This window comes from Durio zibethinus, chromosome 11 (genome assembly GCF_047325235.1).
Source record: "Durio zibethinus cultivar Kanyao isolate XHJ-2024 chromosome 11, ASM4732523v1, whole genome shotgun sequence".
Lineage (NCBI taxonomy): Eukaryota > Viridiplantae > Streptophyta > Magnoliopsida > Malvales > Malvaceae > Durio > Durio zibethinus.
In genome coordinates, this window is record NC_143172.1 from 7,922,242 (window position 1) to 7,945,165 (window position 22,924).

Here is a 22,924-nt window from a genome sequence, read left to right on the forward strand (position 1 = left end):
AAAATATCACTTTTTCACTTTGGAAAATACATTTTCGAAAAAATCTTATAGCTTATCATAGATGCATTTTTTATAAGTGTTATGACTTCTCAAAAATAGTAGATATTCGAAAACTTATAAGAAGGGTATTTAAGTAATTTTACTTACAAAAAATTTGAAAAAAAATGGGGTGTAGAGAAAAAAAAGATGGGGTGCATTTAAAAGGCCCCATTATTAAAAAATTAAATTGAATCTAATCTGATTTCATTATTATTCTTATTTTATAGCACTTTTCATGCATCCACTTCTGTTTTGGGAAGTTGATATTCAATATAACATGTAAAAACCCTTTCAAGGGTTTTTTATATGTGTTTATATTTATTTTCTATTAAAAAAGGCATTTGGCTCGGCAATGAACCAAATCTGAGTTGAGAACCATGTCCTAACGAAAGAAAAACATAAATGATGATTAATCTACAGACATCAAATCATGGACTGAAGAATAATATAATAATATAATATAAACAAGATTGTATATTGAAAATAATGTGGAAAATTTGCTTGAATTGCAAAAGCATAGCGGAAGCATTTTTTACAAAAAAGTTATGGAAACAAGGTTGACTTGATTAACTGATTGTGAACAAGATTATGCATTCAAAAATTGTCTACTATCCATAGTGTAAATCCTTAAACACCAATGTAAGAGATTTCAAGGAGAGTTCATAAGGAATGTCTTATTCTTTTACTTTACCAATCTCTCTCTCTTTTCCTCTCTTGTTAACTATGTAACTTATTACATAAACCCATATATAAATGAGACTTATCTCATTTTTGGTTTTGGAAGAACTTATTCATCATTTCAGCATAATCGAATTCCATGCTAAATATTAAGAGAGGAAGAAACACGGAATGAACCTTTTTCATCATCCCCATGTAATGGTCGAATGCCATTATTTTCTCTTTTATTTTGCTATGGCCAAAATGCCATTTGTAAGAAGAAGAAGTGCCTGAGATAGTTGACTATCTTTGAATTTAAATCACCAAAGTTAACTACTTAGACAATTTTTTCTTTGATCAAAATCAAATCAATATTTAATTGCCCAAAACAAATAGTGTTGGTTCCATTTAACCCATGAATTGTTGGACCAACACTTTCCAACATCTTCCACTTGCATAGAATGGGTGGTAAAGTTTTCTCTACTCTTTACAATGAGTTCATACAAGAAAATAAGCTGTGCAATCAGCATACTTCATGAGCTTAGTTGCTATACAATTATTAGGTGCATATAGCAGCTTAAAATCATATCTAATCATTTACACAACTGTTAGGTTTGTATAGTAACTCTCAAGTATAAGTAACGTAAGTATGCAACACCTTGTATCCATTCAGTCACATTTCAAGTTCCTCGTGATCTCTTTTTCATCATGTTACATGATATACTTGTGTATTCACACTTATATTCAATGTTTCAAATATAATTGGAAAGCCTGTGAATACAACCAAATGTGACACCAAAATGAAATTCTTTTATTCTAAGATCTCTCAATTTCAATTCAATTGCAATTCAAATATGTCTTATTAGATCGAATCAACCATGAGTATTGGCAATAATCCAAGATACCTAATATTGGATTAAACTTTAAGAAATAATCAAAAGTCCTTAAGGGTACTAAATATAAGATTCTTTAATATCAAAGATTTCATACAATAAGAAGCAGATATCTATTCTTTTGTTATCTTTGTTGGTTGAATAATGCATATGTGGTATGAAACACATGTTACGATATTACTCCCATTTTTTTATGGAGTGTATTTCTTAATCATTAGATATCAATACCGTATAGGTGATAGTTCAAATACTTTCAGTATCTAACTTGAATCTATAACTCTACTTAATTTCACATAATCAATAAGAATTTCTCTTGACATTTAGGACAGACAAAGTGAATTGAGAGATTATTAATTTTTTATCACAAATATCAATATCAAGTGACATCATCTTGATCCCTTATCAAGGCGATTCCATTTTAAGCTTAGGCTCTCAATTCATAGCTTAAAACTAATCTCATTTTTATAATGTCAAACCATTGAGGTGATTGCTTGTGTAAGAAAGCCAATCATCTGTCCGACATACCTTTCAAATCATATTGTATATGTACATGTCGTAACGATTTTGGGGACTACTTTATGAATTTGAAAACAAAATGAAGGAGTCACCTCTAATCTTTTTTGGCTGGGTGTGATTGACCACCTATTAAAACTTACCTTTTTAATCAAAATTTGAAATTAATTAAAATTTATTAAAAAGATAATTTTAGGATTTGTGAAAATAGTTTGGGTTCAGGAGTCGGTTACGCGTGGGAAAAGATTAGCATTCCTATGATACCTGCTTAAAACAATACCAATTAATTATGTGTTATCTTTTAATATTGACAAAAATGGTCTTAATTTTGGTCTTTAAAAATTAATTTTCTTAATTTTCTTTAAAAACATATTTTTAATTTTTAGTAAGCTTGAATAAATAAGAACCATTTATTGAAAAAATTCCTAAAAATATTTCAATATTCTGACAATATTAAAAGAAACCATCTCACTTAAGGAATTTTTAAGAATTGATTCTCGAAATTCTTAAAAATCCTATCATCGATGGTTCATATTTATTTTTCATAAAATATGATATCTATAATTTTAAAAATAAATAGCATTTTCTAAAAACTCATTTTTATACCATTTATAAAAGAACGAAAAATTTTTATCGAAAATTAATCTAAATGCTCCAATACATTGACGACATTTTAGATAGATTTTCTTACCTAAAGATTCTTAAAGAATTACTACTCAAATATTTTTTAGGATCTCATCCTCGGAGATTTTTCATTTGTTTTTAAAATTTATTAAAAGTCATGTAATAATACAATTATCTACAAATATATTTATTTCCAAAAAACACATTCTTATTTATTAAGAAAAATGTTCAAAGAAAATAATTAAGAAATTGAAAAAAAAATTTTTATTGAAATGAAACTTTTAAATTCCAATACTATAGCAATTTTTAGAATATTTTTCTCAATTAGGAAATTATCGAGAATCATTACTCGGACTTCTCGAAATCTTATCATCAAAAATTTTCATTACTTTAAAATTATTTAATAATATTATTATCTATAAACAAATTTATTTCTAAAAGTGTATATTTTCATAAAAAAATATTCATATTAAGAATAATGATAAAATGAAAATTTTTCGTATTGAAAAGAAACTTCTAAATATTTTAATACTTTGATAATTTTTAGAAAACTTTTCTCATATAGGGAATTCTCAGGAATTACTACTCGAGTTTCCTAAAATCCTATCATCAAAAATTTCATTTGCATTTAAAACTATGTATTGCAAATAATCAAGTAGAATATGCATATGAAAAATATAATCCTTATTATTATGTTATACAATTTATTATTCATTTGAATTATGTTTTAATTACGTTAATTGTTTCACAATTATCACCTAAAAAAATTGAAAGGAATAAAGTAAATAAAATCTTTTATTGAAAATTTTTCTAGATACCCCTATATTTTAGTGGTTTTTTAGAAGAATTTTCTCACATAAGGATTTTTTAAGAATCTCTACTTAGACTTCCTTAGAATCCCATCCTCGGAGATTTCATTTACTTTTATTTTCCTTTTTTTTTTTTTATTTCCACTCACATCTCATAATTGATTCATTACACATTAGTAATGTCACTGAACAAACACAATACAATGAATAATAATGTAAAAAGAGAATTACTACCATTAACTGCACAAATTGACCAACAAGCCCTTCAAATGAGTAGTAGCAAGATTGGTCAACCTCTATACCAGAAATGGCTTCATCGAGAATCTTCTGAAGTTCTTTTGCTCTTCATTGCACCTATAATAACCTCGGAAGCAAGGCGTCCCTCTGTGGAGTAGAGACAAACATGTCTAGGAATTAACATTCCTTGTTTCATTGGGAATCCTTGCTTGTCACATCCCCTAATGATTTTGAAAACATAGCCCTTGAATTCCTCTCCAATAGCATTTTCACTGACCTTTGGTGAGATTTTCTTGTCAAAAAATGCTCAGAGTTTCTGATCATCGTCTATTTCAAGCTTCTTTTGGCATCCCACAGTGGAGTTGGCAATATTGAACTTCATGATGGGTGTAGTGTAGTAGAGGCGACAACGCTCAAATCAATTTAGTTCATTCCTTTTGCTTTTTTTTAACTCCCCTCCCAGCCGACCTCCTCTTCAACAAACTCTTTTCTTTTTCTTTTTAAGAGGCAGACTTCCAAAAAATCTTTTTTTTCTATTATTGTATTTTGTTTAAACCTCCCCTCATTCTTTTAGCTAAGAAACTTTTTCTGCATCCCTTTTTTCTTAAAATCGAAGACCTCTCTAGCTACTTTTTTATTCTTCTAGCTCCCTGTTCTGGCTAACTTTATATTTTTTTTTAGCAATTTTTTTTCTTTTTTTTACATCTTTCTTTCTTTTTTTCAGCCCCAGCTTTCTCTTCTCTTCCAGCACCTCCTCATTCAATAGATCCCCTACTCATTTTCGGTGAACTCCTTTCCTTTTTCTTTTTTCTTCTCCTTCAAACCTACTATATTCGGCTTGCCCTCTTTTTTTTTCAACCAATTTTTTCTTTCTTTTTTTTCTCGTGTTTTGCTCCTTTTTTTTCAGCCTCTTTTACAACTTCTAGCAACTTCTCTTCTTATCCCATTCGACAGACTCCTCCCAAAAAAAGATCTCAATCTTGGTCAATATGCACCTTTGGATAAAATCTCATCTAATGGTCAAAGTTTCTCTTTTTTATTCTTTTCAAGGAATCACTTTTGGCCATTGGATCAAAATCAATAAAAGATCCAATTGTCCACATTATTCCCTACAAGCGTTGAATTTTTATACCCTTCAAACTGATGAAAAGATCATTTTATCCTTAGAGCAAAGTTTTAGGTATTTAGGTCATTTTATTAGAAATCAATGTTTCTATACTCATTCTTGGAATTTTAAAATACTAAAAATCATAAAATATTATAAAATTAAAATCTGAAAAGTTTTATGAAAATCCAAGCTTGAAAAAGCCAAATTACGAAAATACCCCTATAAGGGTATTCTAGTAATTTCACATTTTTGAGGGTACAACTGTGATTTCAAATGCACTAAAAATTATAAAATATTATGAAATTAAGATTTAAAAAGTTTCATAAAAATTAGAGCTAGGAAAGGTCAAATTATGAAAATACCATTATAGGAAAATTTTAGTAATTTCACATTTCTCAGGTGCTACTATGATTTCAAATGCACCAAAAATTATGAATATTATGAAATTAAGATTTTAAAAAGTTTCATAAAAATTCAAGCTCGAAAAAGTTAAATTATGAAAATACCCTTATAAGGATATTTTTGTAATTTTATATTTTTTGGGGTACTACTATGATTTCAAATATACTAAAAATCATAAAATATTATGAAATTAAGGTTTGGAAAGTTTCATGAAATTTCAAGCTTAGAAACACCAAATTATAAAAATACCTTTATAGGGGTATATTGGTAATTTTGCACTTTCCAGGGTATAATAAAAATTTTACTATTTTAAAAATCCTTATATTTAATTTTAAATCACATTGATTCTAATTAGGTTTTGAATTTTGAAGATCGACCCTAGTTCTATTCATTTTGATTAAGTTTTATTCGATTTTGATCAGAGTTAACTTTAAGGTTTATTTGTTTCATTTGTTCACATGAAAAAGGTATCATTCATATAAATTTCAAGCGAAAGAATTTGACATTAACCAAATAAGTATAATTTTTTTTGTTTATTAGGCCTAAATGTCGATGCATTTTATGAGCTCTTTAAAAAACCTCTTTAAGGGTTTCAAATAGGCTTTGTTTAATCATGTTAAAATATTTTAGATAAAATTCGGTGTTTACAGCTGCCCCTCTTTGCATATTTTTAAGAATCAGAAATAATGCAAAGACATAGACACCAATTTTGTTTAGATAATGCTTTTGAAAGTTTTTTTTTTAACTTGTTTGAAAATTGCTTACCCTAAACAGAGGCTTTAAAACTTTGAAAATAGCTCCCCCCAAACAGAGGCTTTGAAACTTTGAAAATTTAAAATATTTTGCTTAAAGGTCTTGAAGATTATACTCGGAGGTCTTATAAAACTTAAAATCTTTGAATGCTCTTCCCAATCAAAGGCGTTAATTTTTTAAAAATTTAAAATGTTTTGCTTCGAGGTTTTGGAGATTACGTCCGAAGGTCTTACAAATCTCGACATCTTCGAATGCTTATCCTAATAAGAGGTATTAAAACTTTAAAACTTTAAAATAGTTTGCTCAAAGGTTTTAGAGATTAGGCCTAGAGGTCTTACAAATATCAACATCTTTGAATGCTCCTGCCAATAAAAGGTATTGAAACTTTAAAAATTTAAAATATTTTGCCTGGGGGTTCTTAGAGATTATGTCTGCAGGTCTTATAAATCTCGACATCTTTGAATGCTCCTCCTAATAAGAGGTATTAAAACTTTAAAAATTTAAAATGGTTTGCCCGGAGGTCTTGGAGATTATGCCTGAATATTTTACAAATCTCGACATCTTTGAATACTCCTCCCAATCAGAGGTAATGAAACTTTAAAAATTTAAAATGGTTTTGGAAATATATATGGGTGCTAGCTTAATTGGACTTAAAATTTTCTTGTATCATATCTCTTATTTTTTTCATTTTTTTAACAATTCCTCTGTTTTTTACAGATAAATGTTTTTCAATTTTTCAAACTTTTTTTGATATTTTGATCTTCTATCAAACTATTTTCTTTTTTTTTCTCATATTTTCATGATAGACTTCTTTTCTTTCCCTCTTTTACCCCTTTTTTTTTTTTAAATATTTACTAAGTTGATAAATGCAATCATGATACAAATGTTTATTCTCAACAAATGATGCAAATGAAAATGTTGATGCGAATGTAAATAACAATGCAAACGACAATGTTCCTTTCATGTAAATGCTCCTATAAATACCTTTTCTTAGGATACAGATGCCATGATGCAAATTCAAATTTCTTTCTTGTGGTGCAAATATAAATGTCTTATACAAGTGCAAATGTGAGTGATGCAAATGTGAATGTCTTTCTTGTGATATATATGTAAGCAATGCAAATGCAAATATCTTTTCTATGATGTAAATGTAAATGCAAATATCTTTCTCATGATGTACCTACAAGTACGAATACGATTGATACAAATACGAATATCTTTTTTTTGTGATGCAGATGCTAGTGATACTAATGTGAATATATATTTTTTTTGTGATGCAAATGCAAGTAATGCAAACGAGAATGTCTTTTTTATAATGTAAATGTGAATGCAAATGTCTTTTTCATAATGCACATGCAAGTATGAATGCAAGTGATGCAAATGCAAATATTTTTTTTTTACAGATGCAAGCGATACAAATGCAAATATTTTTTTTATGATGTAGATGTGAATGCAAATATCTTTCTTATGATGTACCTGTAAGTACAAATATGAGTGATACAAATACGAATGTCTTTTTTTTTGTTATGCAAATACAAGTGATGTAAATGTGAAAGTCTTTTTATTATGTAGATATGAATGTAAATGTCCTTCTTATGATGCAGACGTAAGTACGAATGCAAATGATGCAAATGTAAATATATTTCTCGTGATGCAGATACAAGTAATGCAAATGTGAATGTCTTTTTTTATGATACAGATGTGAATATAAATGTCCTTCTTATGATGCATATATAAGTATGAATGCGAATGATGCAAATACAAATGTCTTTTTTGTGATGCTGATGCTAATGTAAATGTCTTTCTCATGATACACATGCACTTGTTTTTCTTTTTTTTTTGGTTTTTTTTAGGTTAGATAAATTGAGCTTAACTTTGGGTGCCAGCAAAACTGGGCTTAAAATTTTTATCAGGTGTTAGGTAAATTGGCTTAAAATCTTTCTTTGAGAGCCAGCTAAGCTAGGCTTTAAAATCTTTATCAGGTATTAGGTAAACTTTGCTTAAAATCTTTTTTTGGGTGTCGGTAAGCTAGGCTTAAAATTTTCATTAAAGGTTAGATAAACTAGGCTTAAATTTTCACTGGGAGCCAGCTAAACTAAGCTTTAAAATTTTCATTAAGTGCCAAGTAAACTGGGTTTAAAATTTTTTTTTAGTGTAAGATAAATTGGGCTTAAAATTTCATTAGAGGCCAGATAAACTAGGCTCAAAATCTTTATCGGTTGCTAGGTAAATTGGGCTTAAAATTTTTATTAGGGGCCATATAAACTCTGCTTAAATTTTTACTGGGAGCCAGCTAAGCTGGGCTTTAAAATCTTCATTAGGTGCCAGATAAATTGGGTTAAAAATTTTCATCAAGGGTCAAATAAATTAGGCTTAAATTTTCATTGAGAGCCAACTAAGCTGGGCTTTAAAATCTTCATCAAGTGCTAGGTAAACTGGGTTTAAAATCTTTATCAGGTGCCAGATAAATTGGGCTTAAAATTTTCATCAGGGGCTGGATAAATTGGGTTTAAATTTTCACTAAGAGCCAGCTAAGTTGGGCTTTAAAATCTTCTTCAGGTACTAGGTAAACTAGGCTTAAAATCTTTCTTTAGTGCCAAGTAAACTAGGCTTAACTTTTTGTATAGACTTAAATTTTTATGAAAAACTAACAAATCCTATTAAAAATGAAAGAAGTGAACAATTTCTCTAATTAGATTAAATGATTGTGCACTCAGAGATACCTATTAATTCAAAAAGACTTTACCACTTAAAAGGGACAATAGGGTGTATACTTTTTTTTAATTAATTTGAGCTTATGTGCCAACTAATCTGAGCTTGTTGCCAGTTAAATTGGACTTATGTGCCAGCTAATATGAGCTTAAGACTTGATTAGTGCTAGAAAATCTAGGCTTATGGCCAGCTAAACTAGGTTTAAATATTCACCAATACCAGATAAGCTGGGCTTAACTTTCATTAATGCCAACTAAACTAGATTTCATGCCTAAGAATTGGCGATCTCTATCAGAAATGAAAGGTGAAAATTTTTTTCCCCATAGGTTGAATGGTTCTCTATGTGGATATTTCTGTTTATTCAAAAGTGTTTCAACATTTGAAGAAAATAAAAGAGGTATATAATTTTTTATGAAAGCTCACAGATGAAACATAAGCTTTTCTAAAAGTATGAATTCCTTGAAAACCAAACATATTCACCATTTTCTTTAGTCTCTATATGTTACAATTTGATATATGTCAAGGTTAACTATAAGGGTTTGAAATTTTGAAAGGTTATTTATAAATGGACAAAAGTTGAGATTTTCGAAATCAACTCATCTAAGACTTTGGTGACTTTGATACTTCAGATCTTTCAATAAGGTTTGGCTTATCTTGGTTTAGCATCTACCACATTAAGCATTAGGAGTGGCCTTTAAGGTTTACTCTAAACTGTTTTTTTTAGGGTTTTCACCATAGAGCCACTTTTATTTATATTTTTCCCTCTCTTTTTTTTGATTATTTTTTTTATTAACACACCATGCACTTAAAAAATTCAAAACTAATCTAAAAAAGGAAAAGAATTTTTTTGAAAAGAGTTAATGATCTAAATAAAAAATTATGTAATAAATGGGGACTCAAAAGATTCATGGTCAGTTTTTTAAGAGAAACTCTTCAATTTTAAGCTTTCATGCTTGATCCAATATGGACTTTCAATTGTTGTAACATAGGTTAAGGTTTGGGGTTGTCAAAGAAAATGATGAAAAAGCCCACAACAAGTATTTAAGGGTATTTAACCAGTGATCATTTTTCCATTCGAAAGATACACTCTGAGGCCTACTCCTTTTTGTTTTCCACCCATTCATTTTTTTTTTTTATTCTCCCTTCCTTTCATTTTTTTACCTTTTTTCACTAAGTGAATTTAAAACATTTTGTGAACTTTTATATTGAGCCTTTGTCCCAACATACAGGATTCCAGTCAGACATCCCCATTCTTAACCATTAGATAGATGTGTTCCTTTTTACCCTCCAGTATGAAGGGTGATATTTAGTTAGGGTTTATTTTTAAAAAATTTAATCAGGCTCAAAGGGGTAACAAGGGATAAATTTATACATTTGTAAAAGGATAATAAAAGATAGCCATTTGTCATTTCAAGTATAAACCTTAAATTGAAGAGCAATTTGCTTTAGAAAAATGATCTCGAAGAAAGATTTTCATTTAAACAAATTTTTTTATCATTTTCTATTGTGAACTTTTTTCTTGTCTTTTTTCCAAACTTTGAATTTGTTAGGATTTTAGTATAATTTGTTCAAATTTTCTAAGTGTATGATGTCATAACCATTTTTTTCTTTTTCTCTCTCTCTTTTTTTTTTGTTATTATTATTTTTATTTTTTTAACATGCCCCCCATGACTCATACCTAAATTTATTTTACCAATAATGTGTTTCATGAAAGATACATCATTTTAGCAAATCATCTTTAATGAAAGTTATTACAAGAAAGGTTTACGTGAGATGAATGAGAAAATGTCATATAAAATAAACCTGTTTGAGGTACCAAATAATCTATGTCACTTTACCAAAAAGAGAATGAATGGGTTGATCATAATTCAAATTGTTTAAAAGGCAATGAGAATTTTCTTTTTTTATCAATGTGCCCCCGAGATATATGGCTCAGGTTAATTTTAGGGTAAAAAAGTAAAAGGTTGATAAGTTTCATGATCAACATGACCCTGATGACATATGGGTCAGGTCAACTTTTTTGGGTAAAAGGGTTGAAAGGTTGGCAAATATAAGCAACATGCCCCAGAAACATATAAGCTAAGCCCAATTTTGGGTAAATGACTGAAATATTGGTAAGTTTACGATGATTTTACAGGACTTGTGATGACTTCGATTTGAAAAATTTTTGGAACTATAGTGTAATATTGACTCATCAAATTATCACATCTAAATTCTTTAAAAAAATGTTATATTTGTCTGATCTTTTAAGAATCCAAATTTCTTTCTTTCTTTTTAAATTAGATGTCTCATTGTTCATTACTTTGGAAAAGAATATCACATTTTGATATCATAACGTTATCAGGTGAAAGCAAAGTTCATGAATTCAAGGTCATAGCTTTTAAAGGGTCATGGCTATTGAATATAATCATTTGAAAGGCTTAAGAAAAAGAGTTTAGATATTTGACAAATCCCTAATAGTGATCACCAATTTATACGGGACTCAAAATTTTTCTTTTTCATTTTTTCATCATTTTTTTGTTGTTTTTTTTTTTTTCAGAGCACTTTTTTTTTTAACCTTGGGACCTAACTACATAGGGCTTTATTCAAATCTAACATTTTTCTCTTTTTACCAATTACAAGTCCAAAATTTAACAAAAATTTAAAATATCAAATTATGATATAAATCTATGAAACACTCTTGATGCATAAGATTTATTCATGTAAAGCAAACACTCAAATATGATCCAAAAAATTCACATTGCCAATAATATTGTCGAGATGACACTCAAACTTACCAACAAAGATTTTTTATTTGACTATTCATTTTTAGCATCATTGACCCGTAACTCTCCCACTATCAAAAATCACTAATTAATTTTTTAAATTTTATGGGATATGCATTAACCAAAACTTGAACTGTATCCTTGAAAGTAGTATAGTCTTTTATGGAATGTCCTTTGACCTAATCATGAAACTTACATTTAACATTTTGATTATAACACTTTAGGTACAAAGGCTTTTTGGGTCTTACAAGAACACAAAAATCATGTGATTCTTGATTAGTAAGGTGAAGAGCTCAGTGTAAGATATTGGAAGTTAATGATGCATCTTGACTTTCTTTCTCTTATGACTTCGTGAATAGCTTGGGTTGATCTTTTGTTTTGTAAATGTTTATGGTGAAGGAAATGAAGCACATAGATGAAGTGGTTAAGGAAAATCTTTGGCCTAAAATGTCGGTTAGGAACAATATGGTGAACATTGAAAATGAGCATTTGTAGGGTCTTTTTGTATCACGTGAAGGCTTCCCTAGCTTTGCCCTTCAATAATTGTTTTTTGTGCTTGTTCAACAAAAATATCTCTCCTTTTTTCATCATTAGCATTTATAATTCTTCTTCTTTTTATCTTATTCTCAATTCTACCCATAACAAACAACAAATTTGCAAACTCTGATAAAGTATTACTAATCAACTTATCATAATAGAGAAAAAGAAAGATATCCATAAACAACCAATTCAGTTTCCAATTGGTAAGATGTGGTCGTACTTGCGATGCCACTTCCTTCCATCTAATAGCATATTTTTTGTAGCTTTCATTAGGCCATTTTTCATATTTTAAAGGGTTAATCAATTTGGAGCTAACTCTAACAAATGCTGGTATTGCTTTAAGTATGCCCACGATAAATCCCTCAAAATACGAATTTGACTACTCTCTAGACTATAATACCAATTGATTACTGTTTCAATCAAACTTTCTTAAAAAACATGAATAAGTAGCTTTTCATCATGCCTAACCAATTTATAATAGTATTAAGTCAAATGGGCTTTAGGATATCCAGTTCTATTATACCTTTCAAATGTAAGAAACTTAGGTAGAATAACTACATCTGAAATTAGTTGATATTTCTTTGCATCAAAATATTCATCTTTACCTTCAATAGCTTGAAGTTTTTCTTTTAAGAAATTATACATTCTCTATTTATTTTGATTCCTTAATTCTTCCCTTATGGGTCCTAAGCTAGATCATTCAGATTGATCATTTCCTTAAGCACAAAGTCCTTCGATAATCTTCTCCATGTTTTCTTTCAAATCAAATATTCTCTTTTAACCTTTAAAAGAAATCACAGGAATTATTTTTAAAGAAATTTCTTATTTTGAAGCACAAATGAATCGCATTATATAGATACATAAATGGATGAATGAATGAATGAATGCACAAATGACAAAGCTCTTTAGTGAAAAGTATAAAAATTGGCAAAAAAACGAGAATGAAAGACAAACCATAATTCACATATCTAAGTTCAATAGACAACATCATATCAACATAAAAACATTTTTTAAATAAAAAAAATTCATTAACCTTTCACTTGAAGACCCTCTTTAAACAAAAGTCCTATCCATGTTCATCATCTTATCATCCCCTTCTCATTATTCCTAGATTTTTAATCTCCTATTATAGTTGGATCAAACTATTTCACATCTATGATTGACTGCATCTTGTGCTTGAAACCTTTACAATTTTTAATGGAATGCCTCGTTTCCTGCCATGGTATTCGCATCTTACATTTGGGTTAAAATATTTTGAGTATGAAAGCTTTAAAGGCTTTGAAGGTATAGGGATAATAAAGTGTCTTTCAAACAAATAAAAAATCATATGAAATGAGGAGAGAACCTAACTGTTTCTTTTTCTTGGTAATTTTTAAGAGTCCTAGGATTTGACGGTGGTGTAAAGATTCATACTTAAGCAATTGGTTGAACAGGTGGTTAGGGAATGAAAGGCCAAAGATTTTGGTTTAGCTATGGACTTTTTAGAGATTGTATGAAGTTTTAGGGCCTAATCATAGATGTTTGGAAAAAAGATTGAAAATAGTCATGAGAAGAATTCAGGTGTGGGTTGAAACTCAGGATAAAGAGTAAGGGTTGTTTGAAGTTAAGTGACTCCATCTTGAAAATTAGACTTTTAAGTTCAATCATTTGTGTGGCCAATTCATTCATTTCTTTCTTGAGCTCGCCCAAGCTTTGGTCACTGTTTGAATCAGCTAATGCCTTAATATGCTCGAGAAAAGTGTCGAAACTAATAGAAGCCAGTTGGTCTTGATTTAATGGAATCGAAAGTGATAATGATTCTTATGGAGCAATAAACCCAATCTCATGACTATCTTTAACCATTTCCAACAATTGAGCCATATGTTGTTTTATCTCATGAAACTCGAGCTATAATTCCTCTTAATTCAACTTTAATATACTAATTCTTGCTTCCAATTGATCTTCAATTTTCATCATTCTGATTCTCACCAAGATAGTTATTTTATTCCAAGACTTAGATTAAATATTCTATATTATTACCCTTATTAAATAATGCTATAGAAATAATTTTTAACTTATGCGACACATATAGCATGTTTTAAAAAAATGTCATGAAATGCAAATATGCCTAAAACAATAGATTTTTATATATACAGGCCCCAAATGGTAAAAGTTTCCTCATCCATGAATGTGTATGCAAGGAATATAATGTTATGTTGTAATGATCTAGCTTTCTAATGTGATTGATCTAGATTGGATTGATATATACTTACCATGCTCGTAGTATAGCAGATGTTTGACCTTGTGTACATAATAACATACATAAAACTTTCAATAGCACTAGAGTAAGGAACTTTTGTCATTTATTCTTTTACCTTGTAGAGTTCTAGGACATATTCTGTGGCTCAAGCCTTCACTTTTTACCATAGAAGTATCAATTGGCTTACAGTTTTGCATACTAAATCATTCAAAATTTTTATATATTACTCTTGTGAAAGAGAACAATTTCTTAAAATGATCTCTTTTGATTCTTAAACCAAGTATGTAAACTACTTCACACATGTCCTTTCTTTTAAATTTGAGGACAACCAATTTTCTGCATAATTGAATACTCTTTATCATTTTTAGCCAATAATATATCATCCACATAGAGTGACAGGATCATAAGCTCGTTTATTACGTTTTTGACATACACGCAATGATTTTATCAATTATGATAAAATCATATGAAATTATTGTTCGATGAATATTAATGTACCACTGCTTGATAGATTCTTTAAGACCATAAAATGATCTTAATCATCTGTACACTTTTATGCTATTAACCTCTGTCAATGAAACCTATAGCTTATTCCATATAGATTTTCTTTTCCAGCTCTTCACTTAGAAAAGTACTTGTCATGTCCATTAAATAAAACTCCAAATCTAAATAGGTTACAATGCCTAAAGTTGTGTCCTTTGGATAAATCAGTCAATTTCTATACATTGTTTGATCTTAGACTCGTTCTTTCTTCTTTCATTGCTTTCATCCATTTTTCTTTTGCCTAACTTGTGATTCTTGTGAAATAAATTCAATAAATTCATCAACTTTAGTCATGCTCTCACTTAGATGAGATAATGTTGATTATTGATAAAAAAATATGCATTAACTGATTTAAAACTTACCAAATCATTTATATATTCAATCTCATAAAAAGACTTTTTTTTTACTTATCTCACATTTATTTTGAAAACTTATTTTTTAGAAAAGTGGCATTTTTTAGATTTAAAATTCAGTTACACTCCCATTCGATTGTTCACTTATGAACACATATCCTTTTGAAATGTTTAGAATATCTTACAAATATACTATTTTTGCATTGTGGATCTAACTTGGCATGTTAATGATCAAACTTAAAAACATAGGCAGTATAACCTCAAGTTCTTAAGTTACTACGATTGGATTTTTAACCAATCTATAATTCATAGAGAGTGGTTGTAACTGGCTTAGAGGATACTTCATTGAATATATAGACAACTAGTAACAATTTTTCACCCCAAAATTGATTTGTAAACTCATTTGAGTCAATATTGACTTAACCATTTCTAGAAGAATTTTATTTATTCTCTTTACAACACCATTTTGTTATGGAGTCATTGGCAATGGTTAATTGCCTATCAATGTCATTTTCATCATATAACTATTTGAACTAATCAAGCAAGTACTCACATCCACAATCAATTCCTAAAGCACTTTAAAACTCTAAGTTTGTGAAAGATCAAATAGAAAAAACTAAAATGTGATTTCATCAATAAATGTGATGAAATATTACCTTCAGTATGTGTCCTTACATACATTGAGACACAAATATCAGAATGTATCAGTTGCAATGGAACTTTAACTCTAGTTTCTTTATCAAACATTTTTCTTGTCAATTACCTTGCTAAACAGTTTACATATAATGGCTGATTAATTTTTCATGTAGGGCATTATAATCCCTCTTTTGCTATCTTATCCATTCTTTGTTGACCCATGTGGTCAAGTCTAGCATGCTAAACATTCATATTAACATTTGGTATCACAAAACCATTTAATAAACATCTAGATCCATAATGATTTATTTTTAAAAACAAATCCAACAATTCATAATAAATCCTAGACAAAGAAGAACAATAACAGAAACTTAATTCCATCAAATATCATAAGCAAACAAAACATTACGTAAGATGAGGGTTTTTTCACTTAACATGCTTAACTTGTAAGTATCAACTTCTTTTCCTTCAATCCTTTGATTATTTCTTACATAAATATATTTTGTTCATGTCTCGTGCTATATAGTTTGTGGTCCATAAATCTTTTTCGTCTTATTATATTTACAAGCAAAGTGACTCTTTTTACCACAATTGACGCACTTGATTTTAATTTTATTTTTTTTAGACTGAGCCTTTGGACCATTCTCTTTGCCGCTTTTGATTACTTTTTGATCTTTTAGGAGCTTTCTCATTATTCCCACCATATGGCCTATGCTTGAAGCCCATAGCTTTCTTTAAACATGCGTATGCCATATACATATTAACACTACGCTTAAATGCCTCTTATACTATCTTTTTTTAATTAAAGATGATGACTATTATCATTAAGAGTCTTTATAATCTTATTGTGGGTCAAATGTATCTTTATGTGCTCTCGATTTGTGGTAAGGATCAAATTATAGCTTGAACCTTATGTTTATCTGTCAAAGTATGATCAACCTGTTTTTTAAACAAACTATATTGTCAAGGCACTCCATATCTCTTTTAGCAATATCATACTATCTAAACTCATCCATGATAGCATTATCTGTATTGTTAGCAACATAATGCGAGCAATAGAGTTTTCTCTATCTAGGGTTCATAAGTCCTTGATCTCTTCTATGTTAGGACGTATTCTTATACTGGGGCTCCATTAGAACAATGTTTAAAATTTCATGAACCTTTTGTTTTCTAGCACATACTGAATTTTCATACTCCAAATTTTATAATTATTTTCAGTCAATAACTATATACTTAAATATAAAAGCCATATTCAAAGGATAAATCAATATTGAGAGACATATGCACTAATTAATACCAAGCATTACATATATCTATTTTGCAACAATGTCGTAAATAAAACAATGACAATCATTCATATAGAAATAAAACCAAAATGTCATTATGTTTGCAATTAAATTTTATTTTTAATGTGTTTGATTGTCACTAATTTATTTTATTTTGTAAAAACAACCATTCTAAGATAAAACAAATTAATTATCTTAGAACTCTCACTCATCATAAGGTTACCTTCAATCGATGACATACATAAATTGAAATTCAAATAGACAAGTCTCATATAACATGTACATACTAAACACATGAACAAATTCTATTATTAAACATAATTAATGTTTATTAAGTTATGTTTTTAATCAGTATGTATCACTTGTCTAGTGACTGGGATGGAATCTATAAATTCCTATGATCGTTTCACATTATTATTAACCATTCATGGAGATCTAAGAATTTTGTATGTGCCATTATAAAAACTTAGGCCGATAAAAAAAGTCACATTCATTCTTACCTCTTTCTCACATAATCACAAAATTCTTTATCAAAGTTGTAACATTAGGACGTTTCCTCTCGTTAGACATCCAGAGATCTTTAAAAAAATTCTTTTATCAAAAGTAAAGAGTATATCGATTCAACATCATGTATATGTTTAAATACTTTTTACATGCATGTTACCTTACAAGATTAACTCTTTAGTCTTGTCATTAACCTTTGATGATACGACACACAATATCATCATCATTTAGATCCATTCGATGTTACGCTAAATCAATTAATAGCCTTATGGTTTTAAGTAATAGCGCCTAAGTTTTTATAACAATAAGAGTTTTCACAATCATTGTCATAATTTTTGTAACATACATACAAGAAATTTCATGAATACACATAAGTCTCATATTGATTAAAACACATTTTAATCATTATTATGCTTTTCATCCTCCTAAAATTAACCAAGAACTATAAAAAAATTTTTTTTAACATTTATTTATTTTTTTAAAATTTCTATATTATTTTCAATCTATAGAAAAATCACATATGGCTTTCGAATTCTTTAAGAAAGTATTTGAATGCCTATTCAAAAAATATGTTAAAAATTGACATTTTGCTTAGGGCAATTGGATGCCCTATGAAGCATTATAATGCTCAAGTTCTGAAAATTAAAAACTCGATCCAAAATAATCCAAATGACAATGGAAACTTGCATTTGAATGTTTTAAAACATTCACAGCAACTTTTTATAACAAAATTACAAACTTTTGTGTTTCATAGATTTTTGTACACATTTCGATAAAAACTCAAGAACATGTCTATAATTTTGGTGTTTCAAGATAAACATTGAAATAACTAGAAATCAAGCCAACTTAACTTTGATACCAATGAAGGATAATATAATAATATAATATGAACAAGATCATATATAAAAAAATTATATGGAAGACTTAGTTGAATTGCTAAAGCATAGCAGAAGCATTTTTTACAAAAAAGTTACAAAAACATTATCGACTTGATTCACTGGTTGGGAACAAGATCAGACATTCAAAAATTATCTATTATTCACAACATAAGTCTTTAAACATTGATGCAATAAATTTTTCAAAAAGTTTGTAAGGAATGTCTTATTCCTTTGCTTTACTAATCTCTTTCTCTTGATCTCTATGTAACTTATCACATAATCCCACACATAAATGAGACTTATCTCATTCTTAGTTTTGGATGAACTTATTCATCATTTCAACATGATTGAATTTCAATTGAGAGAGGAAAAAACATGGTAAGAACCTTTTCATCATATTTATGCAATGGCTGAATGCCATTCTTTTCTCTCTTATTTTGCTATGGCCAAAATGCCATTCATAGGAGGAAGGAGAGCCTAAGACTGTTGTCTATGTTTGAATCTAAAACACATAAATAAACTACTTCGGTAGCTTTTTCTTTGATTAAAATCAAACTAACAGTTAACTACCTAAATTAGTTAGTGCTGGTTCCATTCAACCCATGCATGGGTTAACCAACCCTTTCCAACATGGACTATAGAGGTATGGTCCATATGGAGCATTGAAAGTTTTGTTACTTAGACTATTTATTCTAATGTAGGAAATGATTTGGCCCATGGCCTATATATGGAATTTGGGATTTAGACACATTTATAACAATATATTTAAAGTAACCTCTAGCAATTGAAATGTGGATTGACACTTGTTTAATTTCAATTACTTGACACGTATACAATTTTTTTAATTAAATTAAAATTGAAAAGAAAGTCATTGAAGCTTATGGAGTGGGAGAGGGGAAGCTTCTGAAGAGTTAGGAGAACAAATGTGAAAGTTTACAAAGTGAAGATTGAAAGCTTATGAAGTAGGAGAAATGAAGCTTTTAGAATAAAATCATCTTTTACAACTTTAGATATTTTTATAATAGTGATTATGACTCAAAAAAAATTATACAGAAGCTTTTAAAGAAGTTTCATAATTTTATTAGTAGTAGTAAAACCAATTAGATTTAAGATTAACTTTAGGAAAGCTTAGGAAAAACCAAAGGGAAGAGGATGGAGAAAGAATATGGAAAAAGTAAAGAAAAACACAACTAGTCCCATCTTAAACTTCAACAAAACCCCTACTTTGAACTCTCATTACCACTGATTATTGTCAATTCTTCATCACCATCAATCACTTCATCATCTCAAACCTCTATTTCTGTTTCATTATCTTTCATTACTGATCGTCACCATGGCACAAGTTGCGAAGTTCTCATTCTCTCATTTTATTGATTTTTTATTCTTCAAAATTTTGTTAGTAAATAAAATATCCTTTATTATTTTTATTCAAGTGTTATTCTTGTTGAAATTTTGAAGTTTTTTTCAAGTTTTGCTTTTTCTTCTATTTTGAATTTTGTAAGTGGTGACGGATTCACTAGAGGTGGTGTGGTTTGATTTCATGATAACTGAAGAGGTTTGAAAACACAATGTTTCAATTTCATTTCATATTTTGTAGTTTTTCATTTAAATGTCTTTGTTGCTTTAATCTAATTTGTTAGTTTCTCTTTTGTTCGTGATCAAAGGTACTAAGATAGTTTAAATTTATTGATATTTTCCTTTTAAGACATTTTTGTGTTTGTTTATATTTCTTTTTATCCAAATTTGTTATGTTTCTTTAACTCGTGCTTATGTTATGTTGATGTTTAATTTTAGACATCTTAATTTATGAAAATGGATACTTGGATGGATTGAAGAAAAGTCTCATATAAAGTGAATAATTCAATATAATTTGATAGGCATCTTTCAACGATTAAATTTAATTGCGTGAATTCTATCTATACAAAGTATTCAAAGAAGTTGCAATTATTGTCATCTTCGTAATCTTAATTTTTAAAATAAATTTATTTTTGCTACTTGCATAATATTAAGTGCACAAGTCATAAACATTAAACAGTTGTTGAAATAAGGTGTTATTACAAAGGTATTTTATCACTTTAATCCCCATTATAAAATGAAATTATTTACATTTTTCTTCTCTTTGTTGATAGATCATTTTTAATTGTTTATGATTGTGGATCTTTCATGCACATTCTTTCTTATGATTTTTTTTTTATTGTGTTGAAAAAGTTTATTGATAAAAGGTAATTATAACCAATAACCACCTTCCAAGTTTTTTGCTTGGTTTAAAGGAAGATATAAATCAGTTCTAATTCTTTATCAATCTCTCTCTATATATATATATATTGAGCTTGTCACTTGAAGATATTATTTAAATATCTACTTTTATCACTCTTTATGTTATCATGTTCATTGGTAAAAAAAGCTTGCTTCTCCTTTCTGAACATGGTAAAAAACACTTGCTTCTCTTTTTTTTAAATCTAAAAAACTAAATATTAGTTTTTTTTTTGCAATTTTCCAATTTTATCAGTTGGATCAAATTGTTTACAAGTACAACTACTACTATTAAATTTGGCATAACTATTATATTGAATCATTCTTTTATAAGATACTATGATAAAAAAAAAGTTGGGGTTAGTGACATTTAGAAAGTATCCTTTCACAAAGATGTATTAATATTGCTGAAGATTGCAACATACACAAATAACAAAAAATTCACATCAATCGTAGTAGATCACATTAACCAAAGAAAACCAAGTTTGTGATATTAATTACTACACAATTCTCTTTATTAAGTGCTTTTTGAATTTCTTTTATGTGGCTTTCGCTTTGTATTCTTTATGTGAATTATAGATGATTAGTTGGTTTGGTTATCAACCTGATGGATCTGCAGCATATTTCAACATTTTTTCATGAAAGTAAAATTTTGGTTTGTCTCCTGACTTAAAGATAGTTAAGTTAAGGCCTTTCATGGGACGACAACATGCTGTAAGTTAAGTGCTTTATCTTTCCAAAACAAAAACCTTTCATGTCTATCATTTGTTTCATATCATTTCTTGATTAGTTCATTTGTTTAGTATATTCATAGTGATTTGTTTATTTCACAAAGAACAAGCTCAAATAGAATTTAAAGTTTTAGTAGGTTTTTTTTTTTAAAGATTTAAGATATTAGTAGGTGAAAGGTATATAATTTCAAAATGAGATAATGATAGAACTAGGATTGATTATAGCTTTTCATAAAGTTAGGTGATTTAATAAATGAATTTTACCTTTTAGAAAATTGTTTTTTGGCTCCATTCATAATCCATGGATTTTAAATAGTTCATTAGTACTTCGAATACATTTAAAGGGCATCTTGTTCATAAAATTTTTGATTCCAGAGAAAAGTGTGATCCCCGAAAAAGTGCGATACTCGGAGTTTTTTTCTATTTTCAGGGCATCCCATGTTCAGATTTACTCGTTTAGTTGGGAAAAATTCACATATATTAATTCTTGAATAATTATCATAATTTTCTTGACATATATATTGGTAATTTTTTATTAGCTTTTATTAATAATAAATATCCAAACGACAAATAATACCTTTAACAATAAGATTTTTTTTAAAAAGGATTACCAAAAATGCTTTAAATAATCCTTTTTAAAATTTATCAAAAGATTATTTAAGGATTTTTATCTAAAAATGTTGTAAATAATGCCTTTTAAAAAATATAAAAGAATTATTTAAGGCATTTTTGGTCCAAAAACACATTAAATAATCCCCTTTAAAATTTATCAATGAATTATTTAAGGTGTTTTTAGTCTAAAAACGTCTTAAATAATCTTTTAAATTTTTTTGAAGGGCATTATTTAATATGTTTTTGGTAAAAAATATCTTAAATAATATCTTTTAATTTTTTGTACGGTATTATTTAAAACTTTTTTTTTACTAAAAACACTTTAAATAATCCCTTTCATTATTTATAATATTTAAGAGATAAAATATAAAACAACTAGAGTAGTTTAATTAGTCAGAGTATATGGTTATTAACCATAAAGTCGTAAGTTTGATCTTTTTTCTAGCATTTAAATAATACCATTTAATTTTTTGGACCATATTATTTAAGTCATTTTTTACTAAAAAAAAATCTTAAATAATCTCTTTCATTATTTATAAGATTTAAGATATAAAATATAAAAAATAGAATAGCTTAGTTAGTTAGAGAATATGGTTATTAATCATAAGGTCATAAATTTGATCTCTCTTTTTAATGTTTATTTTTAGGGATTACTTTTTTTTTTAGATTATTTAAGGTGTTTCTAGCCAAAAAAATATCTTAAATAAAATGCCTTAAATAATCTTTTATAAAACATTGAATAGGATTATTTAAGATATTTATCATAAAACGTCTTAAATAATTTTAAAAAAATTGAATAAGATTATTTAAGCCTTTTCTCATGCCAAATGCCCTTAA